Genomic DNA, 26,222 nt, shown 5'->3' on the forward strand with positions numbered 1-26,222 from the left:
AGCCGAGACACAGGGCGAGCACTGGCAGGGCCGCAGACGGGTCCAGGGTACCTCTGCCACAGCTGCAGGTATGCTCAGCCCCGGGAACTCAGGCAGGGGGGTGGCCGTGAGGGAGGGGCAGTTTTAAAATAGCCCTCCTTCCTCTCTCCACAGCAGAATTGCCAGCCGGGGGGTGAGGGGGGGCAACTAGCTGACATCACTCAGCTGCTCCTCGGGAAACTTCCCACTGCAAACCTCATCTCCTGCGGGCTGTCCACAAGGTGGGACCTTTCATAATTGTGGCCTTTCACAATGTCACAAAGAATAAGGAAGACTGTGACTTCCTCTAGCGTTTGAGTTTGTTACCATACATTTAATTCATTGTAGAACTTTAAAACATAAAAAACATAGACAATGAACAACTACCACTAATCAGAGCACTGAAAAGCAGTCAACATTATAGGATGTTTCCTCTTCCCATTTCTTATACTACTTGTGCATCCTATTTTGCCTTCGAACTTTAATACATCGTAAGTATTTTCCAATGTTACTCAGGTCATTTCTCTAGCCGTGCAGTCTCCCATCATTTAGGCATCTCCTATTTTATGTTCTTCCACTGCTAGGATGCAACACAACTCCTGAAATAATTTGACAAGTTGTATTGATACAGTCATGCCTAAATGTTAAGATGCTGTGTTTTATTACCTGGTAAGAGGTAAACCCAAGCACCCCAGGGAATCTTTCTTACAAGCCAAACCAGTGTTTGGAGAACCCAACCCACAATGCCAATTCATGAGGATAGCATAATATTTGATGATGCAAATATGCAGATAAATTGGAAATGGGGTCTAACATATATGGTTGGGGGACCCCACAAAGGCTGTTCTACCTCCCATGTACCCCACTCTCTCCCACAATAGAATATAAGAAAAGTTGATGTCACAAAAACCTTTTGTCATGTCCAAATACACCTGAGACCAAAAGGTGAAAAGACGCCAAAAGTTTTGGATGTATATAATTTGGGACCCAAGTCAGGAAGTCCTAGTCAACGTAGCCGTTGGGAAGAGAAGAAGAAATTTCCTAGAGGCCTATCTGCCTGGAATTTCAGAATTCCCAGTGTAGGAGACAAGGTTACAAACAGGAGCCAAGGGGATGTGGTCCCAAACTAAATACTGAGCAGCAAACTCATGGGCCTCTCCGGTACAGTTCTCCATCCTAGCCTTCCATTCTTCTCCATTATTTTGGGGGGAGAGGTCTCTTTAAGATACATATTTCAAGAGCTCAAAAAGAACTGTTAGTTAACCCAAGAAAGAAGGTATTAAAGTCTGACATTTATTTAGCTCCTTGGCAAGGAGGCCAAGTACTCTGTGGTGATGGCTGTGAGCTCGGGGTGATCCAATGAGAATCGCAGCTTGGCCACTTACCAGCTGTGACATATTAGGCACTTGTTTAGCTTCTCTGGGCTTCATTCTCCATTCCTGTAAAATGGAAATAATCATAGCAATCATCTCAGAGAGTCACTGAGAAGATGCAGTGAGGACGAGAGCAGTGTCTTTAGCTCCATGTCCAGCACCTAGGTAGCTCTGCACAGGTGTTGGGGCAGAACACACTCTCTAAAGATGGCACAACGATACCCCCCATCCCAACGCTCAGTGCCATGGGACCTGGACGTCCCCCAGTTGGAGGAGAATCTGTTTCTCCACCTCCACGAATTTGACCAATGGAACAGGACAGAGGGACACTGTGCCAAGTCTGGGCAGAGGCCATAGCAGCCAGGCAGCTCTGCTTCCTGCCTTGGGAAGCCAGTTTCCACCAGTCTTATGCTGTGACCACCCTGCTGTGAGAAGCCCAAGGCACGTGCAAAAGCCCAGGAGACTTTCTCCTAGTGGGGAGACAAGGAAGCGGAAGGGTGCCAGGCGCCAGATGGGCGGGTCAAGAGCCATCTGGGCATTCATCCCGGTCCAGCTTGGAGACAGCCATCGGAATGCAGTAGCGCTGGAGAACCTTGGAGGGACCCGTCCAGCTGAAAACCAGGAGAGATCAAAATAAACAGTTGTTCCCGAACCAGTGCTTTGGAGTAGTACGTTGCTCAACAAGAGACGACTAAAGCCAGTACTGTCTGAGACTTTTATCATCATCTCGGTTATCCTTTCTCACAGGACTTTTGCCATCGGGGGGTCAGGATACAAGTTAGAGGTTCTTATGACTTGATATTCCACCTTGAAGAGCACTCATTGTAGAGGAGCATGGCAATAAAGAAAGAAGTAAGAGTGGGCAAGCAGGGGAACGATCGGGGCGCTAGTGAGGGCTTGCTTGTTCCAAGTGTGAGCAACGTGCTACGGGGAACCAGAGGAGAGAGTGTTTATACTCCTTGGGGACAAATCTTGGGGAAGGGCATGGCGGTCTTAAAAAAGACAGCTTCACAAGGGAGGTGACCGCTGAGCTGAGCTCGGGGAACCATGACATGTTCCCGAAGAGCAAATGGGGGAGAGGGCAGGAACAGACTTCCTTAAGGAATCACTGCAGCTGGAAAGACTGTCTGTCAGGACTCGTGTGAAGGGTAGCACCAAACTGACTGATAACTTGAATTTTGTGGCTTAAAAACTGAAGTCATCGAAGACATCATTCCTTGACCACTGCTGATGGCCGGTAGCATTTCATTAACCAAATCCCATCGTGGCCGAGGAAGAGGAACTGCAGTCCGTAGTCAGAAGGAGGATGAAGGCCTGAACTGGGTGGCAACGTTTCAAATCCAGTGTCAATGGGCGGCTGGTGCTGCCTGTAATGCCGCTGTTTGGGTCAGTGGCAGTTGGTGGCGTTTGTTGCCATTGTTTGTCTGCACAAGAGTTCCCCAAATCCCACACCAAGGTCGGCTTCGGTGGTGTCATCTCAGGATTCTGTCAGCAAAGACCCAAGGAACTTGATGAGAAAAAAACAGGAAGTCGTTCTCTGCCCTCTTCGGCAACGTTTTCTTTTCTCCCTTTGTTTCTTTCAATTGCTATAAATACTGATTAGAAACTAAGGAGTTCTCATAAAATATGCATAAGGCATAAAGAACAACGAAACAGTTCGGGTTTTAAGCATGACCGTTAGTGTTGAAGTTCTCGCTCCACAGAAGCATTCGAGCTGAATCACGTGTTTGTCATTCACTCACTTGTACTTTTCACTTTACCACATATGTTTGTATCGCTAAAAATAATTTGTTTGGTTTTGCTTGGTTTAGAACTTTGGGCCAAAAGCATCACACTGCAGGGGTAGATTCTGTGCCTAGACCACCTGGGTTTGGACAACTGGTTCCACCCGTCCCGAGCTGGGACATCTTCACATCGCCATGGTGCCTGTTTCCTCAGTTGCAAAGCAGGAGTAATAACAATGCCCGCCCTGCATCAGCAATTATGGTTCTGCAATCTGTTCAAAGACGGCCCGTGGTGTTGTGGACTGCCACACCCCTTCAGTTCACGGCTAACTACTATTTCCTTGTGTGCTTGTAATACAATCTATCTCTCCATTGTCCAGACATTTGGGCTGTTTTCCAGGATTTGCTTATATCTGTGCTAAGAACATTCTAGCTTGTGTCTTGGAGCATGTATTCAAGAGCATCCGTATGTGTGGGTATGTTCTCAGGACTGAAATTTCTGGGGCACAGAGTGTGCACACCTTCGACTTTGCGAGGCGGCATCACGGTTTCCAGGGCCACCAGCTCCCTCCGCACTTCCACGTGTGTGTAAGTGACCCAGTTGCGTCTCGGCCTCGTGACCGTCCATCCTGGCAGTTTTCATTCTTCCCCATTGGGTGGGTGGTTTCCATTGACTTTTTCTTGACTACAGGTGTGCATAAGCATCTTTTCAGGGTTTTATTAGCCATTATACTTTTTTCATCTAAACACAGTGCTTGTCGATACCTTTTGCCCACTTTTCTGTCAGGTTCTGTGTCTTTTTCACAGTGATTTATGTAAGTTATTTATTTATTCTGTACACTTTTCTCAGTTTGTGACTGGGGTTTTCATTCTCTTTTGATGTTTTCTTGGGTGATCATAATTTTGAGGCTGCTGAGCGTATCCAACTTTTCTTTATGATTTGTTGATTTTGTGTATTGTTGAAAGAAATGTTCCTTCTTACCCTGAGATTGTTAAGATAGCTTCCTATATTGAATTCCAAACATCATAAAATTTGCCTTTGACTCGTAGGCCTTTAATCAGCCTGGAGTTGATTAATTTGTGTATTGGTATGAACTAGGGAAGATCAATTTTTTTTAATACAGATAAACAATTTACTCAGTGTCATATATCAAAAAGTCTATCCCTTCTACACAGATCTGCAGGGTCAGCTCAGTTATACACCAAGTCTTCCTACCCAGGGGGACCATTTCTGGGCTTTCTGTTCTGCGGCAGGCTTACCGTATCTAGCCCATGTTAATTACATGGAACCTAATTAGTATAAAGAGTAAATCATGAAAACTGAAAATTTACATCCCCCAGCTTGCACTTCATCAGTGAATTGGCTTTTCAATGTTTATTCTTTAAGGTAAATATTAGGATCAGCTTGTTGATATACACAACATACCACTTTGGGGGCATTTTATTGGAATGACTTTGGATCTATGGATAACTTTGTACAGAATTGGCATATTTCTGCTATTGTGTTTTCCAGTTCCTGAAAGTATTCAAGAGAGAGACAGAGAGGGGGAAACTTCAACATAATTCCGTAATGTTTTATCACTTCCTTCCCAAAGGAACCTGGAACCTGACATACTTTGAGAGATTTGTTTTGGGGCACTTCACATATTTTAAAGACATTGAATATGTTAAGATATCAAAATTTTACTTTTTCATGTTTGTTGTTGGTGTATATGTTTTTATACATGATGTGTGCAGCAGACCTGCTAAAAGTTTTACTAGTTCTGATGATTTGTCCGTTTATTCTTTGGGGTTTGCTGTGGAGATAAGAATGTCATCTGTAAATAATTGAATTTTATTTCCTTCTACACAGATGAATTAAGGTAGTGGTAGCGAGCAGCCCAGCTCCTTATCTTAAAGGGGCTGCTTTTGGTGTCTCAGCACAAAGCATGAGGTTTGTTTTCTACTTTGGTTGGTTTCGAATATTGGGATGAAGACACTAGGTTACCAAGAGCATCTTTGGTATACATTGCATTAAATGTAATCCATATTTTCTCTGTATTTATTGAGATGATTGTATATATTTTTCCCTTCCCTGTCTGCTAATGCAATGACATATCAATGGGCATTTTTATGAACAATAATTCTTAAATATTTATTATTTAACACTAAGTCCATATTCAAAACTCTCTTAACATTTCCTAATTGCCTTTTTCTGCATGTTTATTGTATTTTTCATCAGTATTTAGTCCCCTTATACCCTCTCCTCACCCCACCCCACAATCACCGCACTGTTGCCCATGTCCAGTGATATGTGTCAACAGACTTTCTGATGCTGAGCACAATGTGCATTTCTACAATAGATGCAACTTGGTCATGCCATATTCATTCTTAGTATATTGGTACAATGAATCATTAAGGAATATTAGTGAACTACAATTTTTTTTCTCCTGCTCTCCTGGCTCAACGTTGGCGTCGACAATGTGCTGGCCTCATCAAATGAGTTAGAGAGCGTTTCCCAACGTTCCACTCTCAACAAGCAGTTGTGTGATGGGGAATAGTCTCTTCCTTTACCAATAATGCGGCCTCGGACTGGCGTTTCCTCGGGGGCAGATTTTCAGTTATTGACCCACTATTATTGTTGGTTACAGAAAGATGTTCAGTTTTACTACTCCTTCATGAGTAATTTTTGTTGTATATTTTTCTAAGTATTTGTTCATTCACTAATATTCTCTTATTATTTTAACCTCTGTTGTGCCTCTAGTTATGCCTCCTTTTTTAATTTCTAATTTCACTTGTTGGTGCCTCCCCTTTTCTTCTCGATCAGGCTTGCCAAAGGTTATGGATGTTATTAGTCCTCTCACTACAATTTCATGTTGTAGTTCAGCAACTTGCTTTGATCTTCATTATTTCCTTCTGTCTACATTCTTGACATTATGCTTTTATTATTTCGCTGATCTACACAGTTAGATGCTTTAGTAATTTTTAGCTTTTCTCCTTTTCTGTTGTAAATATTTCAGTTACATATTTCTGCATTATTCTTTATATGTAAATATTTTATTCCCATTATCATTTATTTTTGACTCATGATATAATTTCCAATAAATTCATATTTTAATTATTTTTGTCACTGATTTCTAACCTAACTAAATGGTGGCCACAGAAAATAGCCTACGTGATATTATTTTGTGAAATTTTTGAGAACCTGTTTTATGTTCAAATATCAGGCGATCTTTTTTGCTGTGGTCCCTGTGTGCTTGAAAGGTATATACCACCATTATTGCATGTAGTTTTTTAAAAATCCATAAGGATAATTTTGACAGTTATGTTATTTCTGTCTTCTTTATCCTAATGGATCTTTTGCATTTTTGTATTATCAGTTAAAAATATCTCATATGATGGTGATTTTATCTTGTTCCTAATAGTTATTACAAATACATTTGTTATTAGGAACCTAGAATTTTCCAATGATTACACTTCCTGGTGAACTAATTCTTTTGTCACTATATAGTAACCTTCTTAAGAAAAATGCTTTTGCCTAAGAACCTATAGTCAAGCCAGCTTTCTTTTAGTTAGTAATTTAGTGATATATTCTACCTCATGTTATGTCCTTACTTTTCTATCCTTGTATTTTAGGTGTGTCTCTTGTAAAAGGTAGAAAGCTGCATTGTGAATTGCTCAACTCAGTAAAATGGTCTTTGAATTAAAGAATTGACTCCCTTTAAAATGACTATAAGTAGTGAAATATTTAAATTCATCTCTATAATTCATTTTGTGCTGTTTGCCCATCCTTTTTGGTTTCAGCCCCTGGATCTGTTTTTCTTCTTTTAGTTTGATGCACACACATGTTTACATAGTTTTTTCTCATCTCTAGATTACTGTGAGTTTATCATTTATGCCTTCTAATTCTATCTTTGTGATTTCCTTAGGTACTTTTTAAACAAATGATCAATATATGTTATTCACCCTCTTTTAGAACAATACAGGGACATTTAAGCCTTGTTTTCTGATCACCACTACCAATTTATATGCTCCTGCAGTCAAATATTTTAATTCTGTTACACCCTTCAGACTATATTTTTTTTTGTTTTAAACAGTGAATGGTCTTAAATATTTACCAAAATGGTTAATATAATCTTCAGTCATCTTTTCTTTTTATATCTCAAACCTATTAAAGATCACTTCCTTTCAACATGAAGAACACAGCTTGGGATTTTCTCTAGAGTTGAGCCCTATTGTAAGAAAACATTTTTAAGTGCCAGAAAGAGTTCTTTATTTTACACTTAGGTTGGGAATTATTTTCTCTCTGAACCATAAAGTTATTTTCCTACACTCTTGCTAACCACTGTTGTTGTTGGAAAATCAGTTACTGATCTACCTGCCGCTCTTCTGAAGATAATATTTCTTTTTCCTCTGGATGTTTTTGCTATCTTCTCTTTGTCTTTGGTTTTCTGCAGTTTCATTATGTTGTGCCAGGGTATGGGTTTCTTCTTATTTATTCTGCACTGAACACCCTGATTCTGTTTTGATGTTTTCTGAAAATTTTCTATCTTAATGCCTTTTGTCAATTTAAACATAATACACACCCTTGGTTTATCCACTTTGATAAATTTAACACCGAGCAGCTAATTCTGTTGTCTATTGTTTCTCCCATGTCTTACTTTGGTGCTGTGTTATCTTAATGGTGTTCTGATGGTGTCGGTATGTGCATTTTTCTCAGAAATTACCCTGTGGAATTCTTTGTGGCCTGAGTTGAAAGTGATCCCCTCTAGACAGGATCAAGTTTGCTCTTATCAGGGGCTGGAATGAAAAACAGGATTCATTTACTCCAAATTCTCCAGTTAAAGGTTTTTAGATAATCTAGGGTTTAAAAAAACGTGAGTATTTGTAAATTGTCAGAGAAAAAAATTGTTCTTGGTGTTTGAGAGTGGGGAGGGTAGGCTGACTCTAGTTCACTCACACTGACAGCAGAGCACTTCCAGCCTGGCTTTATTCAGGAGCCAAGTCTCCCACTAGACTCCAGACTGCAGAATATTTGAGTCCTGTATGTAAGTCCATCGTGTTCTATGAGGCCAAGAATAGCAAAGACTGTTTTTCCCTGTGTTACCAGTGCCACCAAGGAGAGAGCTGAGCTCAGTGGCCTACTTTCGCCTCTGGGTTCTCACCTTTAATTTTGGGTTCTCTCTGTGCTGTCCTTACTTTGCCCAGCAATGGATGGCAGAACAAGTTGATATTTTAAAACTTCTGTTTTCTATAGAAGTTTTAGCCAGGGTATGTAGTTCATTTAGCTGCAAGAAATAAAAGACATTCTCCCTATGGAATTCAATGTTTGTATTATATTTAGAAAAGATTTTAATTAAAAATAGGATAGAAATTTCTCCAGGTTGTCAGTTCCGTGAATGATGTTCTTATTGTTCCATTACGGAAAGTAACACATCCCTGGGACTCGTGTGTTCTTTGCTCAATGTGACTCATCGCAGTTTTACAAACACTCAAAGAGCACAAGTTAAGCTCTTACCATACGCCAGACTGTGTGCTCTTTATATTTATTTACCTCATCTTATTAGATTTAATCTTCAGAGATAAAGGGTTCAAGGGCTAGCCTATACATTAATGTGAAAAAAATAGTATCAGTCAGCAGTCTATGCAAAGCTATTACCGCTTGTCATGTGCCCCCCACAATATTAATAGGTCCATGTATGTACCACCAGTTAATCTTTGCATACATGAGTGAGCAGACAAATAAACACATCAATAAATAAATGTAAAATACACCAACAGCCTCATGTGCTATTATGGAGTGACTGGAGTTTGGGCCCTAATTTGGGTTATGCCTGGTATTATGATTAAAAGCCTGGATGACTAATCATCTCTGTGCCAGTGTCTGAGGTCTGCAGGAAAAATAAAACTCTACCTCATGGACTATAAAGAGGCATTAAATGGGATAATATATGTAAAAAACACCTCTGTAGACCTCCCCTCCCTCTTAATCAGTCAAGTTACCTTTGGCGATTTATCATCTGTGTGCCCTTAGGTTATAGGACTTAGAAATGCCTCAGTTTCTTCATCTATGCAGTGTAAAAATAATAATACTAATCTTACCAAGTTGCCCAGACTACTAAATGACTTAATACTATATAGTGCTTAGAGCATCGTCTTGAACATCCTTCACAGGTCTTAGCTATTCTCAGCCATTATGATCTCAGTTTAAGAGTAAAGCTTTGAAAAGGTACTAACTACCCTTTTTAGTATAAGAAATAAGTTCTCTTCTAATTTTGTTTTCTCTGATGGTGAAATAGAGAGACATTTCTATAAAGTACAAAATTAAAAGTAGAGGAAAAAGCAAGCCCAAATGCCATTCATATTACAGATCACTGTATCACTTTAGGTATAAAAATCCTAGAAGGAGATACACTAAAATTTTAGCAGTGACCTCTGCATGTGGGATCAGGGTGATTTTTAATTTTTAATTTTATATAATGTTGATATAAACAAGCATCACTCTAAATATAGGTATATTCAAACTATAACATACATCTGTAGATATATCCAATTGTCTGTCGACTTGCACTTCAGTCACTGAAATAGGGCCAGGTAGCAGTGTCTAAATTAAAATTTTAGTCAATTCAATCCTCTATTACCTCTTTCATCTATATGGTAATTCAATTCAACTCTATTTAAATTTATTCATTTGTGCATCCACTCATCCATATATTTCCCAGGAGGAAGGCTCTATGCTGGCTGCTGGGGCCCTGGCTTAATAACCCAATGGAACAAGTAGAGTAATGTACCAGTAAGCAAGGAGTTTCTAAGCAATGAGACATGCTAAGTACTTGTAGAACATACACGGAAACACAGACATGCAGAAGCAAGGGCACCTACATCTGTCCCGGGAGAAGTTACAGGTGGGAGGCAGAGACACTTAGGTGAGAAGCACAGAAGGTCTGCTTGAGAGCTTAGAAGTTCCTCACTGCTGGTGATCCTGGCTGTTGAAGACAAGTCGGTGCTTTCCATTGTACGTGAAAGGACAATTCCCTCCTGGTGTGAAAAGAGTAGTGAGCTCAGAAAAACAGGCTTCTTTGTGTCCCAGTGAAGGTCACATCCTCCCAGAACGACCAGTTTGAGGGATGAACAGGAGGTTAGTAAACATAACCCACTACACCTCTGACCTGAAGGAAGCACATCTCCCTGAGCCTGTGATGCAGAAGGTCTTAAAGGAGACGTGCAGCAGAGGCCAGAGCATCAGGACAGAGTCGACGCAGACCCAGGAGGCCTGGAGTCCCATCCTCTGCCTGCCACTCCCAGGCTCCTTGAACTCAGGCAAAGCCTTCACTCTGTGAGTCTTGGATTCCTTATCTAAGAAAGAAAAGTGATAGCAGCCATTTTCTCCACCACCTTCCATATGCCAGGTGCTTGAAACGGCAGCTCCGTTTGATCAGAAGGAGAAAAGACAGCGGCTGCTGTAAAGAGAGATCATATGAAGGGCAACTAAGCCAGAAATTAACCTCAGTTCCCTTCTCTCCTCCATCACTTGCTAGATAAGAGTTACATGCTGTAACGTATGTAAAGTACATGGGAAATGCCTGGCATCAGGTGCCTCGTAATTGTTAGCTCTTTGAACTTGAAGACATAAGACAGCAAGAACTCCAGCATTTAGTAACATTTGATAAATTGCCCAGTATCCTCATTTGTAAAGCAGAGATGTCTCACAAGATGGTGGTCCCAGGATGTCCCTTGAGATAAAATTCAGACAGTCTTTATCAGTTTAATAAGACTGAAAGGGTGTAACATCTCATTGCATGGTAATTTGTATGATGAGATGGGTTGCTGAGAAGATCAGGAACAAGGTGAGGAGCAAATGAGATGCAGAGCTTGGCGATGTCCAGAGGGGCGTCCCAACAGAACAAGCGGATGCGGTACAACGGATGTAGCTAGATCAGCGCCGACTTAAGATCTGGAGCCCCAGGCACCCATTTGGAACCTGCCCGTGCTGGCCTTCTGAGGATCACAGCGGGGGCACCTATGGGCTTTGGGGCAGCTAAGGGGTCTGTGCCATCAACCTGGCCTGCGTTGCCAGCATGTAGAATGGGTCTCAAGTGAGTCGGCTGAATGCATACATGAAATCCCTCTTTACAGTTAACCACCTGCTCTGTAAATGGTGATTATGGTAACTGTCTTTCAGAATTAGTGGGATTGACAGGAAAGACCTCACCTAGGACATAGCAGGTGCTTGATAGAGTACCTATCTCCCTGCGCTGCTAATAATAGTCTCACCTGTGCATTACAGGTGACTTTAGCATGGCCTTTCCTAGGAGTCCCACCATAAACTCAGTGGCCTTCCATCTTCTGAAAGGTCCTGTCTTAAACTGCCATCTTCTCCTCCTGCTCCTCCTCCTCCTCCTCCTCTTCCTCTTCTTTCTCACTGGAATTAATAATAACAACAAACAAAAGAAAAACAAATAGTGTCTGTTAATAACACTTGTTACAAAGGAGACAGTTGTCCAGGGATCCCCCAGCCCTAAAAAATTTCCAATTAATAATCCACCAGCTCAGGTGCCCTCTATAAAATAATAGAATAGGAGAAAAGATGTAAGACTTGGGAGGTTTCTCCACAAAACTGAGACTGTGACTGTAGTTGCTGAGTTTCCACTTTCGCCAAAGAGTCACAGAGAAAATTTGTTGAGAAAAGAAATGATCTCTTGATGGGCTGGAAGTTTTCTGTGATAAATTCAAGGTCAGCCTAGGGTAAGCCATGTCTCCCGTGCATCACACAGAACCTGGACCCACCCGGTGGGTGCCGATGAAGGAAGACTCAGTCAGCCCCTGACCAAAGTTCAGGTGCTCTGTGGCAAGCCTTTGAGGGGTACAAATGACAAGTCCACCTGAGAACTGCTGGCATCAACAACATTCAGTGATGGGAACAAAAATAGTGTAGAAAAATCTGCCTGAGGACAGGGAGAAAGGTCCGGGAAGGCTGCCCTGGGGACACTGTTCTTCAGTGTGCTATTGACAACAAGAACCTTCATTCAGACATTTCTTCATGTTGCCAAACCCTTGGCCCTGAAAGGAATGCTGGGGTTTACCCTGTTCCTCTAGAAACATCCTCATAAAGTTGATCCTGGGGGACAATAAATAGGAATAATGGTTTGACTGTTGGCTCTTTGGGCTCCTGTGAGTCATTGAGAGTTTCATTTGCCCATGAAATGACTCAGAGTTTTACATACAAGGACTTGGAAGAAGCAGCGGAGAGGAGGTAGCCTTCCGCCAAGTCTAGCGTGGCTCAGGGAGACAGACCCTCTCAGGCTTGACCCTCAGAGGGCAGATTGGAGTCACGCTCCCCCCCAGAAGCACTCAGCTTCTGCCTGCTCCACTCTGATTTCCATCACCCAGGTTCACTGTCAGGGAAGAACATCTTGACAAAATGACTTGTTTGGGCACATCTGCTATAAACCTGATGCTGTGTCCTGAAAACCCATCATTGGAAGCTGACTCATAGCTGCAAAGAGACAACACTCTCTGGTTATAAAAATAAACCTGAACCTTACAGAGTTCAACCTCTAAGTCTCTTTGGGTTATGTTTTCCTTTAAGAATGCATTAAAGTTAGCCGAAATGCAATTAGAATTTGAAAGTTTCGAAATGGATATCTCTACATGGAACTGTAATGTGTGGAGGGGGCTGTGTGTGGGATGGTGTCCACAGGTGTGCCATTTTATTTTATTATTTTTAATCCTCACCCAAGGGTATGTTTATCGATTATAGAAAGAAAGGAAGGGCAAGAGAGAGACATTGATCTGTTGCCTCCCGTGCACGCCCTGGCCAGAGATGGAAACTTTCTGTGTACAGGACGACACTCCAACCAACTCAGCCAGGGCATGTGTGCCACTTTTAAATTGCCCAATATGTCCCTGGTACAACCATTCTGTGAGAGGACCATCCTAAGGATTATTTAATCTCCAAAGTTAGACTGTTAAATATGAACTCAGTTACAGCCAATTTAAACACTTGTGTCCCTTGCACTTGACCATGCTGATTTACAAGGTTTCCACCCTCAGAAAGGGGGGGAACTGGTATTTCAAGAGGCATGCAGAATCTTAGAACAGCAGAGTTCAAGGTCTCCTGGAGGCATGGTATTCATTTGTAGGCATTTGGTGAACTCTCTGTTCTAGGCTGGGCACTGGCTAGACACTGGAGACAGTGATGTGATCACACTGCCTGTCACCCGTTTAATGTGTCCCTATGCAGCATTGGTCACTGTCAGAGGAAGCAGGTGCCATGACAGAGGACAGCACAGGGGGCCTGGCGTCCGGGAGGAGACCACCCACTGCAGGCTGGAGCGAGAAGGGGAGCAGAGCAGGGGGTGTTTTGGAGAAAGGTTTCGTTTTTACCATTTACCCAATCCCTTTCATGACCAAAGTCTTGCAGCACTAGTCACAATAGTCAAGATGTGGGGACAATGTAAATGTCTATTGATGGACAGATGGATGGATGGATAGGTGGATGAGGGAAATGTGGTAAATAGGCACCACAGAATTCATTCATCACATCCTCCATCCTCTTGGCAGAGTTTGGCCATGGGGGCCCCCTGCAGGGAGGATGGCCTCTGCACTTGGTTTACCCTCCATCAGTGGAAACTCTTATTGACACCGTGCTGAGCCCTTGGGACAGACCCAGATTCAATCAGCGTGGGGATCCACCTGGTCCTCTGTGCCTGCCTGAGTCTTCTGTTCCAATCACTGTGATGTCAGTAATGCTTTGCAACTGTTCAAGTCTCCATGTCTGTCCTCCACCTGCAGGGGGGCTCTGGAACCCCACTGTGAGCTCAGCCACATGCCCCCAGCAAAGCTCCCAGGTTCCCCCAACCCAGCTGTGCCTCAGAAGCCAATTCCTCTTTATTTACGAATCTAAATCAGGCTTGAAAGCACTATCTTATTCCCCTATAGCTTTAAGACACCCAAGGCAAAAACCATACATTTTGATCTCCTACTTGATTCTATTTTCCACATGAAAAATAGCCCTGACATGCTCAGAGGTTGCAGGGAGAAGGGGTGGGCAAGCTTCCAGAGGCAGCTGCCACGTCCCCCCCTCCACTCTAGCAAAGGTCTGCCTCTGAAGCTCGAATCACAGGCTCCCAGGCGAGTGCTTCCTGCTGGCTTCAAGCATCTGCTTTTCATCTGCCTGTAAGTAGGTTTCACGTTGCTGTTTATAGTTCTTGCTACAAGGACAGTTCTTGGGGAAGCAGAAGCCTGCAGCGCTGGGGAGAAGCAGAGTCATGAAGATAGAAGAAGAGAAACAATAGTAACGGCTCACGCTTGTAGCACACTCTACGTAGTCAGCATCGCCAGTCTCCTGACATGAACTAATAGCCAAGCAACAGGGTTCCTGTTTCATGAAGGGAGTAGAAGTGAATGATGTTTATGCAGCTTGTTTAAGGGGGCCCAGCCATTAGCAACAGGGGAAGAATTATGATGCATGAGGGGAGTGTGTATGTAAGAGAAAGACACAGAGAGAGACAGAGAAGCAGAGAGAGACCTCTAAGAACTCTTCTAAAAACTTCTGTCCATCCCAGTCAGGGCACATGCCTGGGTTGCAAGCCAGTTCCCAGCAGGGGACTCACAAGAGGCAACCATACATTGATATTTCTCTCCTTCACTCCTTGCCTTCCCCTCTAAAGATAAATAAATAAAATCTTTTTTAAAATAAAAAAAAAAAAACTTCTGTCCAGCCTCCTGCCCATGCCAGTGTCCTGGACCACCGCCTTGGCAGAGGTTCTGGAAGCCAGAAGCTTGCTCATTGCCTTGTGGATTCCAGCATTGTTGAGGCTAATGAATGAAGGAAAGATTCCATTCAGCTGTGAATGGGAAGCGGCGTGTGAATAGGAGCTGGTGGAACAGATTCCAGAATCCACCTGTGGAATTGGGCAGTTCTGGAGCTGGGTCCCAGTTATTCCATTTTAGAAGTCACATCACTGCTCCTCATACACATGACCTGTGCAGTGATTGTGACCTTCGGGAGAGAAGTTACAGAAAGGCCCCAGGTGGCACCGACCAGCAGAACGCTCTTCGATGGTGGGAATGTTCTCTCCATCAGGACTACCCGTACAGCAGCCATTCGCCCCCTGTGGGTATCAGAACTTACAACATGCCTGGTGCAATGGAAAAACTGAGTTTTTTGTTTTCAATTAACTTTAATTTTAATTTAAGAAGTCACATGAGTATGTGGCTGCTGGTGGATGGAGAAGACCCAGAATCTTCCAATTCATAATCTCATGTGTTCTCCATGAAAACGCTGAGTTACAGGATGCAGGAAGCCTTCTCTCACTTTATTGATGAGTTCACTGAGTCTCACAGGGGATCCTGGTAGCTCTCGCAGGGCACTCACACCATCAGCTGGCTCCTAAACTGGGGAGCTGCAAACATGTTAGGGAGGCAGCCCTCACCCACCCAGGCTGGCAGGGCCCAGAAAGCCCCAAGGCAGGTTGAGCACTGGCTGAGCCGAAAAAGTGCTTTGCACAATGAGTCAAAGCTACTGACACAGTATTATTCATTGTGTCAGGGCTAAGGCATTCTGTCCAAACCGTTTCCCATCACCAACAGGGAGGGCTGGCTAGGTAAAAGGCTCCGAGTCCCTCAATCAGTTTCAAGCAGCCTCATTTGGCAGTGCAAGAAGGAGCCTACAGTGTGTGTGTGTGTGTGTGTGTGTGTGTCTGTGTGTCTGTGTGTGTGTGTGTCTGTGTGGCTCACGAGTGCTCAGGAAATGCCTTTTATAAAAATCTGTCTATCTTCCAATTACAGTTGACAATGTTAAACTCATTTCAGAGGTACAGTTAGTGATTAGAGCCTGAAATCTAATGTTAGACTGTTGTGCATTGGCCAGAATTGACTTAAACCTGAGCAAGAGCATTCTGGAAATTTCTTCAATGCAAAGGAGTTTCACCTTGAAATATACCAGCATTTCTGTGGGTGGGGAAGTCATCTGTTATGGGCTAAATTGTGTCTCCCTACCCCTAAATTCATATGTTGAAGTCCTAACCCCCCAGTACCTCAAAATGTCACTGTATTTAGAGGGCAGGTCATTGAAGAGGTCATGAAGGTCAAATGAGGTCATTGGAGGGGGCCAACTCCCACAGGAGTTGGACTGGTGTCCTTACTTAAGGGGTGGTATGGACACAGATGTTCAGAGGGATGGCCACGCACAGATAGTCTAAGAGGGAGATGACCATCTGTCAGGCAAGGAAAGGGGTCCTAGAAGAAAGAACCCTGCCATCACCTTGACCTCAAACTTCCAGCCTCCAACACTGTGAGAAAATAAACTTGTGTTGTTTCAGTCCCTCGATTTGTGGTTCTACAGCAGTCCATGCAAACTAACCCGGCGTTTATCTGATAAATCTTCCCAGATGATTCCAGCAAGCAGCACAGGGGGAAAATCCAGGTTTAATTCACCAGGGAACCACAGTCAATACCAACACCAATGTCAACAGCAAGGATGATAATAATGAGTTAAAGCATTATAGTTTTAAACAATCAATATGCCCCTTCCACATACATTTTTACACAGTCATTGTGAGGAGTAATCCTTCTTCCCAGTGTACAGATGAACCTCCGGAACTTCAGGACGTGAAGGAGTTTGTTCAAGTTCACAGAGCCTATAATTAACACAGCCAGTGCACAGACACAAGCTCCAGGATGCCTCAACTCTCAATTTCATTTCATCGTATCACTTGCTTTTCACCAAAACCACCTCTGAGCTGGGTCACTGGGTGACCCAGGTCACCCAAATCTGCCTAAGACAATCCAAGTCTGCACTCTTCCCAGAGTAATTATGAATTGTGCCCCCTTTCACTCTGCAGAGCATCTGGATTTATACACCTCATTATATGCCCCCCCCCCCCTAGATTGAAGCCATGGTTGCTAGAGAAAGTGTTCCCAGCACAGTTACAAATCCTCCGGAAAGCACCGCAGCTGTCAGCGTGGTAAGGGGCTGGCTTTTTGAGATCGGTGGTCTCACAGGCAGCACCAGAGGGAAACCAGCATGCTCTGGGCCTCTCGAAGAGCTAGGACCTCTGTGCCATTCTCATGTTTTGCCACCAAACATCTGAAATATGCACTGGCTAGTTTGTTCCAGCAATAACCAAACCCCAGGAAGATCAGTTGCCTCCGAGAGACTCATTATTTTGTTCACACAAGGGGGTTTGTGAGTGAGCCCGTCTCCAAGGCAGATCTCTGTCATGTGGTGGTCTGGGGACCCGGGCTCACACCTGGAAGCAGGTCTCTGAGACAGGGGGACAGAGGTAGGGGGTGAGATACCCTCCCCTTTAGCTCACACCACATTGTCCAGAACAACTGCACGGCCCAGCCTAGCGGCAAGCTTACCTGATCAACTCCGCCCTTCAAAGTTGGGTCCCAATCCAGCACCTTGGCCTCACGGCCTGCCCTCTCCTGCCTGCACACCCCGTGCGTGATAGGGAAGCTTCCCCCATGCCTTTGAGTCCCCTCCTGTCACACCCACCCCCTGCCCTCCTCCCAGGGCCACTCAGGCCCCAGTGTTCATTTAGGTGGCAGCTGCCCCTTATATCAGTGCCCTGGGGCTGACAGAATGCAGACCACTAATTTGGACAGCTTAACGCAACAGAAATTGATTCTCTCCCAGTTCTGGAGGCTGGAAGTCCGAAATCAAAGGTGTCAAAGAGGCCAGTTGCTGGCAATTCTTGGCATTCCTGGACTTGCAGCTACGTCCCCCCAGTCTCTGCCTCCACCATTGCATGGCCATCTCCTCTCTGTGTGTCTGTCCCTGCTCTTCATCTTCTCCTCTTGGAAGGACACTACTCATAGTGGGTTAAGGCTCAACCCTCTGAACTCAGCTTACACCTCGACATCTGCAAGGACTTGACATATCTTCTTGGAGGACACAATCCAACTCATATCACTGCTTGAGGAGTCTCCCCACAGGTTTCCCAAGTTCTCCTGGATCGCATGCCATGTACCACAAGGATGGTCTTCACTCCAGCGTGGTTTGCATGCCTCTCTCTCCACTCTGTGAGCGGGGTCAATGTCGTACGAACCCATAGCATTCCCCTAGCAGCGTCTCCCAATCTCTGGTGCTGTTCAGAGCAGCCTAGTCTGGAAGAAAGACCTTGGACTTCAGAGAGAGGAATTCCTTTGAACTCCTGTCCTGCTGTAACAGTGGGAAATTGTAACCCACCCATGATTGCTTCAACATTGTTTCTGTAAGTGCGGACCCTGATTAATATGCAGCTTATAGATGAACAGCCTGTTTGTATAAGAATCTTAGGAACTAACTTCAAGAGGTACAGATCCGAACCTTCAGCCATCCAGCTGAGGGACATTTGCTGACCTTCGACCATGAAGCCAGGGTGACATGAAGCTGGGGCAACATGGAGTCAGGACGATGAAACCAGGATAATACACAACAGACCATCACTCACCTTATCGGAATGAACTGCACTCACCTGCACGTAGAGAGCTTTTCAACCCCCTCCCTGGATCTCTTTGTTCTCTTCCCTCTCTCTCCTCATGAAATCCTCTGCCCCCACCGAGAGGGGGAGATGGGCTTTGAGACCTGAGTCCCCCGTCCTCCAAGCTGGCCAGGACCTGAAAATAAACCACCTTCCTTTACATTAGCACCTGCCTCTCAAGTACTGACTTCCGTAGCAGCAGGCAGCACTCGGTTACACTGCCACCTCCTAGCCATGTGACTTTGGGCAAGGTATTTAGCCTACAAGACTTCCAGTTTCTTCATCTTTAGGATGGTTATGATAACCCAATCAACCCACCTGTAAGCCACAAAAGGAACGCATTCCCCTCTACAGAATGTTCAGCCCAACTGTGCATTTTATCCAAGTCCCTTCCAGCAATTACATTCTCAGAGCTTCCCTCATCTCTAAAGACTCGCACTACCATGAGCGAACCTGAAGGAAAGGTCACGTTGTTCTCCAGAGCTCCAGGTGGGAGCCGGAGGCCTGCAGAAGGCTGAGCGGTGACAGGTGTTCCACAGAAGCAGGTTGGATCGGGAAGGCTGGAAACACAGAGCTGCCTCTGAGCAACGGTGGGGCAGCTAAACGTACTTAAAGTAATTGGCTCTAAGAAATGCCCAGCGATGTGCAGAGCGCATGGCCCAGTAGGCAGAACGTGGGCCGTGCGTATCTCTCCATCAAAGGTGGAGAGGCAGGAGCGTCAAGCTTGAGTGACAGGCACGTGCAGTGAACAGAACTCATTAAGTTCAGCCTCCCTCCCCTGGTTACACAGGGCTGGGTGTGCACAGCGAGCTGGCAGGGAAACCGGGGGGTCCCTGAGCCTGCCTACTGACCCAGGGACAACTTGTGAGACAGCCCCCAGTGACTGTGTGCCGTTTCCTTCTCTAGTGAAAGCCCCCCGTGGCCACTTTTTCAGGGCACATTTTCAGTCTTCCTTCCTTAGTCTCCTCACTGTCTCCTCTTTACTTAGAGGCTTTCCCTGGAGGTTCTAGTGGCTTCTATCCCCCTTCCATGAAGTCTGGCACCTTCAAGAAACCAGTGCCGCACGGCAGTCAGGGCAGGGCCCAGGCTGAGACCATCGGTCTGGACCCAGCTCCACCTGTGTCACCAGGGAAGGTGGCTTGACCACTCTGGATCTCATTTTCCTCGTCGGTTATGTAGGAGTTCTAATTCTAACTTCACTGGCCATCTAGGCATTCACAGGAACACGTACCCACATACATAGCCATGATCTTTGTGTGACAGAGCACCCAACATTGCGTAGTCTTTCCCATCACAACCAACCTCGGAGGGCCCGTGCAGGGAGCGGATGAAACGCTGCACGTGAAAGCATATAACACCGTCTTTCTAGTGAGATCGCCAATCCCATTACCACGATGTGTGGGGGTGGTTCTCTCTGCTCCTCTGTGCGTCTTCCCGCCCAGTCCCAGTCCCAGACCCAGCGTTCGGTGTGGTGTGGAGCCGCTGCCAGAGCAGGGAGGAGAAAGGGACAGAATCTTGGTCCTCGAGAACTGGCAGACAGCCGAGAGGGCATCGTGGTGCAGAGGACAGAGAACTGGCTGTGGGGTCAGAGATTCCTGGACTGCTTGCACCCTCTCCGCCGAATTGCTGATCTCATTTCCCCGCCATGACAGTCGAAACTCTCAGGTAGGAATGAGAATTAAAGGAGAGAATGCAGGCGAAGTGTTAACACATCGCCGGAGCATAACTAGTCCTCAGGAAAGGCCAGCATTCCTCGGACCCTCCGAGGAAACCACAGCCCCCAACAAAGGTGATGAGGGCAGCAACCATACTTAACAGCACGAATGATAATGCCCTCACTCTAAGAGAACGCCCATGCCTCGACTTAAGGATGTAGCTTTAACTCAGCTTTAACTCTATGAATGAAAAAGCGTTCCAGATTTAAACGCTTCTGCTGTGAGTGGCCTCGCTGTACTTGCTGATCTGGACCCAAGTGGAGGTATTTTTAAAATATCATTTAGCTCGTGATGTGTGGTGAGTGCAGAAACAGTGGCAGCCCTGAAAGTGGTGGGAGTAAAGATGGATGGTTTTTATGGGCAGAGTGAATAAAAATGACAAATGTCGCCAGGTGTACGTGGCATGACTTTTTCAATAGTGGCAACATTTCAGAAGACAAAGAGTAAATCTGTTGTGTTTGAAAGGTGTGGCCACTGTGAGTTAATAGCATTTGTCATAAGAGGAGGAATGTGGTTGTCACGTGTTGGGCCAGAACCAGGGAGACACACCCAGAGCCCTGGACATGTGGCATCTCGGACTGGTGGAGGGGACAAACAGTCCCCAGGGGTCATACAAAGGTTAGACACGCCAGATCAAAGTCATATGTTCTGATGGGCATGAAACGCTTTGCAGATTGCCAGGGCAAAATCAGAAGTCCCTAATCTTCTTGTATATGCCTCCACACGGAGCTCTGCCAAGGTTAAGGGTACCACCCGGCCCTTGTTGGACCGGAAGACAGGTGATGGTGGGTGTGGCAGGGCTCAGAGGGAGAGAAAGTGCAGAGCCGAGAGGTAGTGTGAAGGGAAAGCCCCCAAGGTTGGTGATGGCTCTCCTGGGGGGACTGGGTGGTCGAGGACAACTCCTGGACTCCTCCACTGCACAGCTGAGTGAAAGAAGGCACCACTTACAGACCCGAGGAAGCCTGGGGAGATGGAGATGTGAATGTCCTGATTTTAGCTGCTAGTCAGGCATTCGGTTGGAGACGTCAGGTGGCCACCCAAATATACAAGGCCAGCCCGAGCCCTCAACCACCATGAATACAGCAACTCATCTGTGACTCGGCTGACATGCATAGTCAGCTCACTCTTCACAAAAAGAGGCCAAGGGTTCCATGAAAAGACCTCAGAAGCAGCCACAGTGGACTCCTCACTCTATTGTCCACTCGCTGTGTGACATCTAAAGGACAGTTGGAAAAATCCTTTTGTGGTCTGAGCTTCACTAAAAAGTAGAAATAATTTTGATGTCACTGAATGACTTTGAGAAGAATGAAAAGAGATAGAAAACTTTCCAACTGTCTGACTCTAGAGTTCAACCCCATCTCTTTTCTGTGCTCCACTTCCCTTCCTCTCCTCAAACTGGGGTGGGCCGGCAGCTCCAGAAGCACCAGGTGGAGGTATTTCATTTACAAAGTCTTTGTGAAATGTTTCTGGAGCTTTGGGGGAAAATGGGTCCCTGGACCTCCCTCATGGAGGCTCTAATTCCAAAGTCTTAAGGGAGCCTGAGACCATTCACAAAAAGCCCTCCCGATAAATAGCCAGGGCAGGAACCACCGTCCCCCTCACCAAGTTGCCTCACCACCCCTGTAAGCTCTACGGTTCAGAAGATGTTGCCTCAAACCTACCTGGGCTTGTGAGACCCTGGCCTGGCACAGGGTCGGGGTACACGGTCTCTCCACAGTAAAGGGTAAAGGGAAAAACCCTCTGAAGTTGGCTGAAACTCTAAACCTTGAGGTGAGATTTTCTAGGTCTGGATATTAGCACCACGTCCCCACGCCGGGTCCGTGTTCACTTCCAGTTTCCAGGACATGTGAAATGTCAGGGCCTCCCAGGTGGACGCTCTATTGCCTTAGAGCTCAGATTGCTGGTCTGTCTTGGGAAGGTGAACCTACCTCCTCCCTCTTCCTTAAAGCACAGGCCGGGCTAGAGCGTGGCACAAGCCTGAAAGGGAGAAAGGTGCCGGTGTGTTCCCTGAAGGGCAAGGACACCGTCCATCCCCAGGAGCTAGGAGGCGAGCCCCTCTGCCCCTCTGGGTCCACCTCTGTGGTGTCCCCAGCATCTTCCAGGGGCTGTCACATCCTGGGGAGCAATTGAGAAACAGGACTTGTCTTTTAGAAACTTAGCATTGATTGAGAGAGAAAATAAAGTGAACGCCCTCACAAATATGCATTTGCAAACTGTGATAAATCCCTGGAGAGCTGGGAGTAGAGGCGCTGAGGCCACTGTAGTTACCGTAACCTTGAGTGGAAATCTGAAGGGCGGCTACAAAACTAGGCAAAGAATAAAACATACATGAACTTCTGAGAGAATCGCATAGAGAAAGACCCTGACTCTGAAGAGACAGCGGCCGTTTTGCAGAACAGTAAGGTGGTCAGTATGGCCTGAGCAAGGGAGGGAGAGTGGGGTAAACCAGCGAAGGCCGCCCAGTGCCACACAGGCACATGCGGCCTTTGCTCTGAGAACAGGAAGATGCTGAAAGTTTTCACACAGAAGATAAACATACACATCTATTTATCTGAGAAGGTTCCATAAACTGCTGTCTGGGAACAGATGGGGTGGGGGACAGAAAGAGGGTGTCGGGCTGCCTGCCCCGAGGCTGTTACCCAGGTCAGAGATGGTGGCTGCTCGCTCCCCGTCACTGTCTGAGGCCCCAGGCCACACCTCATTGCTCAGAAGCAGAGCCTGAGATGGTGGATCTGGAGCCAGGGGCTGGGGGAGGAGTGTCTGCAGGAGAGCAGGATCCGGAAGGAGCCTTCTGGGGGGTCTGGCCTGACCCCCCAGGGAGTGCCAGAGCCTGAGTTTTGTTACATGGGTTGTTCAACCCAGACTTGGGGACAGAGTCAATTAGGGGCTCAGGATGCCTGAGGTGGGTGAGTAGGGGCCCAACTTTTCGGGTATCACCAGGCCAGGTGGTTCCCCTTTGTCCGAGGCCAGCCCCCCCAGAAAAGGTGCAGGAGTGAGCTGTTAGCAATCACCCACAGCATCTGCTCCAACACCGACCATGGACACAGTGGCAACATTGTTTGAGTAAATGAATCAAGCCCAGCTCCATACCGTATGCTAGCAAACCGCAGACGAGGTAGATGCTGGGCAACGGGGAACTGCACAGAGTGCCAGGAGTAAACAGGACATCGACAGAGCTGGGTCTCAGGGCTACTTCCATGGAAGGAATGCAGTGCCGAGCTCGCCCTGCCAAGCAGGTGAGGACACAGCACAGAGAGGTCAAGTACATGGGGGGGAGTGGTAAAGCCCTCAAGCCTGAACATGTCATTAAAGCATCCACCCACAGCCATGAATTTGGGAAATTGTGAAAATACAGTGTAAGAGCCAGAGTGTGAAATGTTATGCGGCTGTCAAATGTAATTTCATGGAGGAATATTTAATGATGCACATATTTTTACCAAAAAAGTATCATTTATATGTGTGCTTTAAACCAGAATATGTCAAAATTTGTATTACATAATTTTGGGGGTTTTTTCTCATATTTATTTTCTCAATTTTTAAAAATGTCCACTTATTGTTATTGTAATTAATGTTATATAAGTAAAAACTTTTTAAAAAATTAAGGAAGAGGCAAGGAGAAGAAGGAGGAGCAGACTCTCCAGCTGTTGGGGAGAAAAGAATTTTTTGCAAATAAATTAAAGGCCATTCAAGAGAATCAGAGGAAATAAAGATGGGTTGGGTCAGGTCAGGGAAATTTAAAAAGAAAAAGAACAAAGAGGAAAGGAGAAGAGAAGGAGGAGGAGAAGGGAAATAATGAATGAGAAACAAGATCTCATTCAAATAATGAATGATCAAACAAGATCTCAAGAGAGATGGAGGCAGGAACTACCTGTCCATAATCTATGCCTCTTGGAGACAAAAATAATAAGAAGAATAATGCCCTTGTCCTCGAAGAAATCCTCATTTTATAGGTATGAGTGCTGAGCCTCCGTGGCCACTTCCCTGAGACAGCAGGGAATGAGGCAGCTCTGTCCCTAAGGGACCCGTGATGGCACAGGTGAGCTTTGAGCAGCCTGAGTTTGAAGATGGCACTGCTACCTACCAGGAAAAGTTCACAGACCAATCAATAATGTGCCCCCAGATTCAGTCACTAGAGTTGGAGGGTGAGAATGCCTGTGTTCATGACCAAGTATTTTCATGATTATGCAATCAAATGAGCCAGTAAAGTGAATGTACCCAGTGCAGAGCAGGTCACAAATGTCCACTTTCTTTCCTAATAGATTACCCCCTCCCCTGAGCCAGCTCAGCCCTCACATACATCACGGGAGTTTAAACAGTGACAGACCTGCTGCGGAGTTAATGAAAAGAGAGCTTGATTTGGGTGCCTCTCTCTGTGTCTCTGTCCCTCTCTCGGTGTCATCAACACAGACACACACACAACCCTCAGTACAACCCACACCAGCACTCTTCATTTCTAAGCTTGTAAGTGATCTCACTGAGTCTTCAGGGAAGAGTCTGTTGGGAAGAAACAGGTGAGCCCAGAAGAGTCAAGCTCAGTGTAGAAGCAGTGAGAAAAGAAAACACAAAGTGTTAGAATAACCTCGCATGGTGTCAGCCAGCCAGCTTTGCCTGCATGCTCTCCCGTTATACCCCGCACACCTCCCTCCACACAGTACAGGGCAGTGCTGCTTCCAATCACACAGGTTAGGGTTTCCCTGAAAAGCAATCCTCACGTGTTGGATGGTTTTACAGCTCCACACACAGGAGATCTGCATGTCCAAGGCATCTTGGAGCCGGGTTCTTGGTGTACCTGGAGCTCTTGGGAGGAAAGACATATCCACACTCACAAAATTGTGATGGTTACAATCCTACTGCCCAGTAAAAACTAGCGCAACATGTTCTTCTGAAAACTGCCAAGAGAGACATGGTGGACTCTTCACCCTGTAATCAGTGCAGTGAGCCCAGGAAGGCTTCAGTCCAGCTGGTTGGAGACATTGGGATGGTCACTTCCTGCCGCCATCTTTAGGGCAGTTTCCTCAACCCTAAAACAAGGAGTTTGGAGCATGTGTTTTCTTTTGAACTATAGTCACAAAGATTCTGCAGAAGAATAAGTAGGTTGTTTCACAACCAGATAATATGGGAAGTGGGACAAGCTCTCTGTTTCAAGTTGCATGATGCTTATGAGAACGTCAAAGGTGCAGAGAAGCCCTATAGGAAGTATATCTGCTACGTGTAATACTCAGTGGGTTAAACAAAGCCATTGCACACTGGGTCACTTCTCTTCATGGAACATCTCTTTTTAAATATCTCTTGAAATTAGGGTCCAGCATAGTGCATGATTGTTTACCTGTCCCAGCATTCACTGGTGCACCCACAGCACTAAGGCTCTGAATTGCTTAAGTGATGTAACCCTAACCCTCTCAGGCTATCTGCTCTTCCACCCAGGGATGGGGAAGAGACAGCTCTCCAACAGGCTGGGTTGCTGCAATCGCTGTGACTTCTTCGTGTCTTGCAAGAACTCACATCTTAGGCACGTCTCAGGGCTTCAGCTTAAACACCTACCTTGCTAAGTGTGACTTTGAACCCTCCCTCCCCTCATCACCATCCACCTTATCCTTTCAGTCTAGACATCGCCATCCTGACTTGGGGTTCCACGGAAGGTTTACCAGGGTCGGTTTCTCCCTGGAGCAGCCGTAGATTCCACATCGCAGCCCTTCATGCACACCTGAGAGGCCCTGGGGGTCAGGGCACAAATTTTTTATGTATTATATCACTGTGTGCCTGACACTTAAAAATAATAATATCTAAAATTCACTGAGCACTTATAGTGTGTGCGATAACATCTTACGTAGTCTTTTCAAGTCCGCAATGAAGTAGATGCTGCTGCTGCACCTGATTTATAGACAAGGAAACCGAGGCTTAGAAACGGGCACTGAGCTTTCCAAAGTCCACACGACTACA

The 26,222-nt window shown here is 45.6% G+C and overlaps 1 protein-coding gene and 1 long non-coding RNA gene across 2 annotated transcripts in view; one reads left to right on the plus strand and one right to left on the minus strand.

The window, feature by feature from the left end:
* Positions 1-26,222, plus strand: part of CLNK (cytokine dependent hematopoietic cell linker) — a 124,814-nt gene that overhangs the window by 13,756 nt on the left and 84,836 nt on the right. The gene's annotated exons all lie outside the window — the stretch shown is intronic.
* LOC118986749 (uncharacterized) lies at positions 1,394-25,071 on the minus strand. Its single transcript, XR_005066444.1, has 3 exons — positions 24,995-25,071; positions 8,260-8,382; positions 1,394-1,457 (listed from the first exon to the last, which is right to left on the minus strand). It is a non-coding gene; the product is annotated as an uncharacterized LOC118986749 (long non-coding RNA).

Source organism: Sturnira hondurensis, unplaced genomic scaffold (assembly GCF_014824575.4).
Source record: "Sturnira hondurensis isolate 20B ecotype Veracruz unplaced genomic scaffold, ASM1482457v3 Scaffold0000780, whole genome shotgun sequence".
NCBI classification, from domain to species: domain Eukaryota; kingdom Metazoa; phylum Chordata; class Mammalia; order Chiroptera; family Phyllostomidae; genus Sturnira; species Sturnira hondurensis.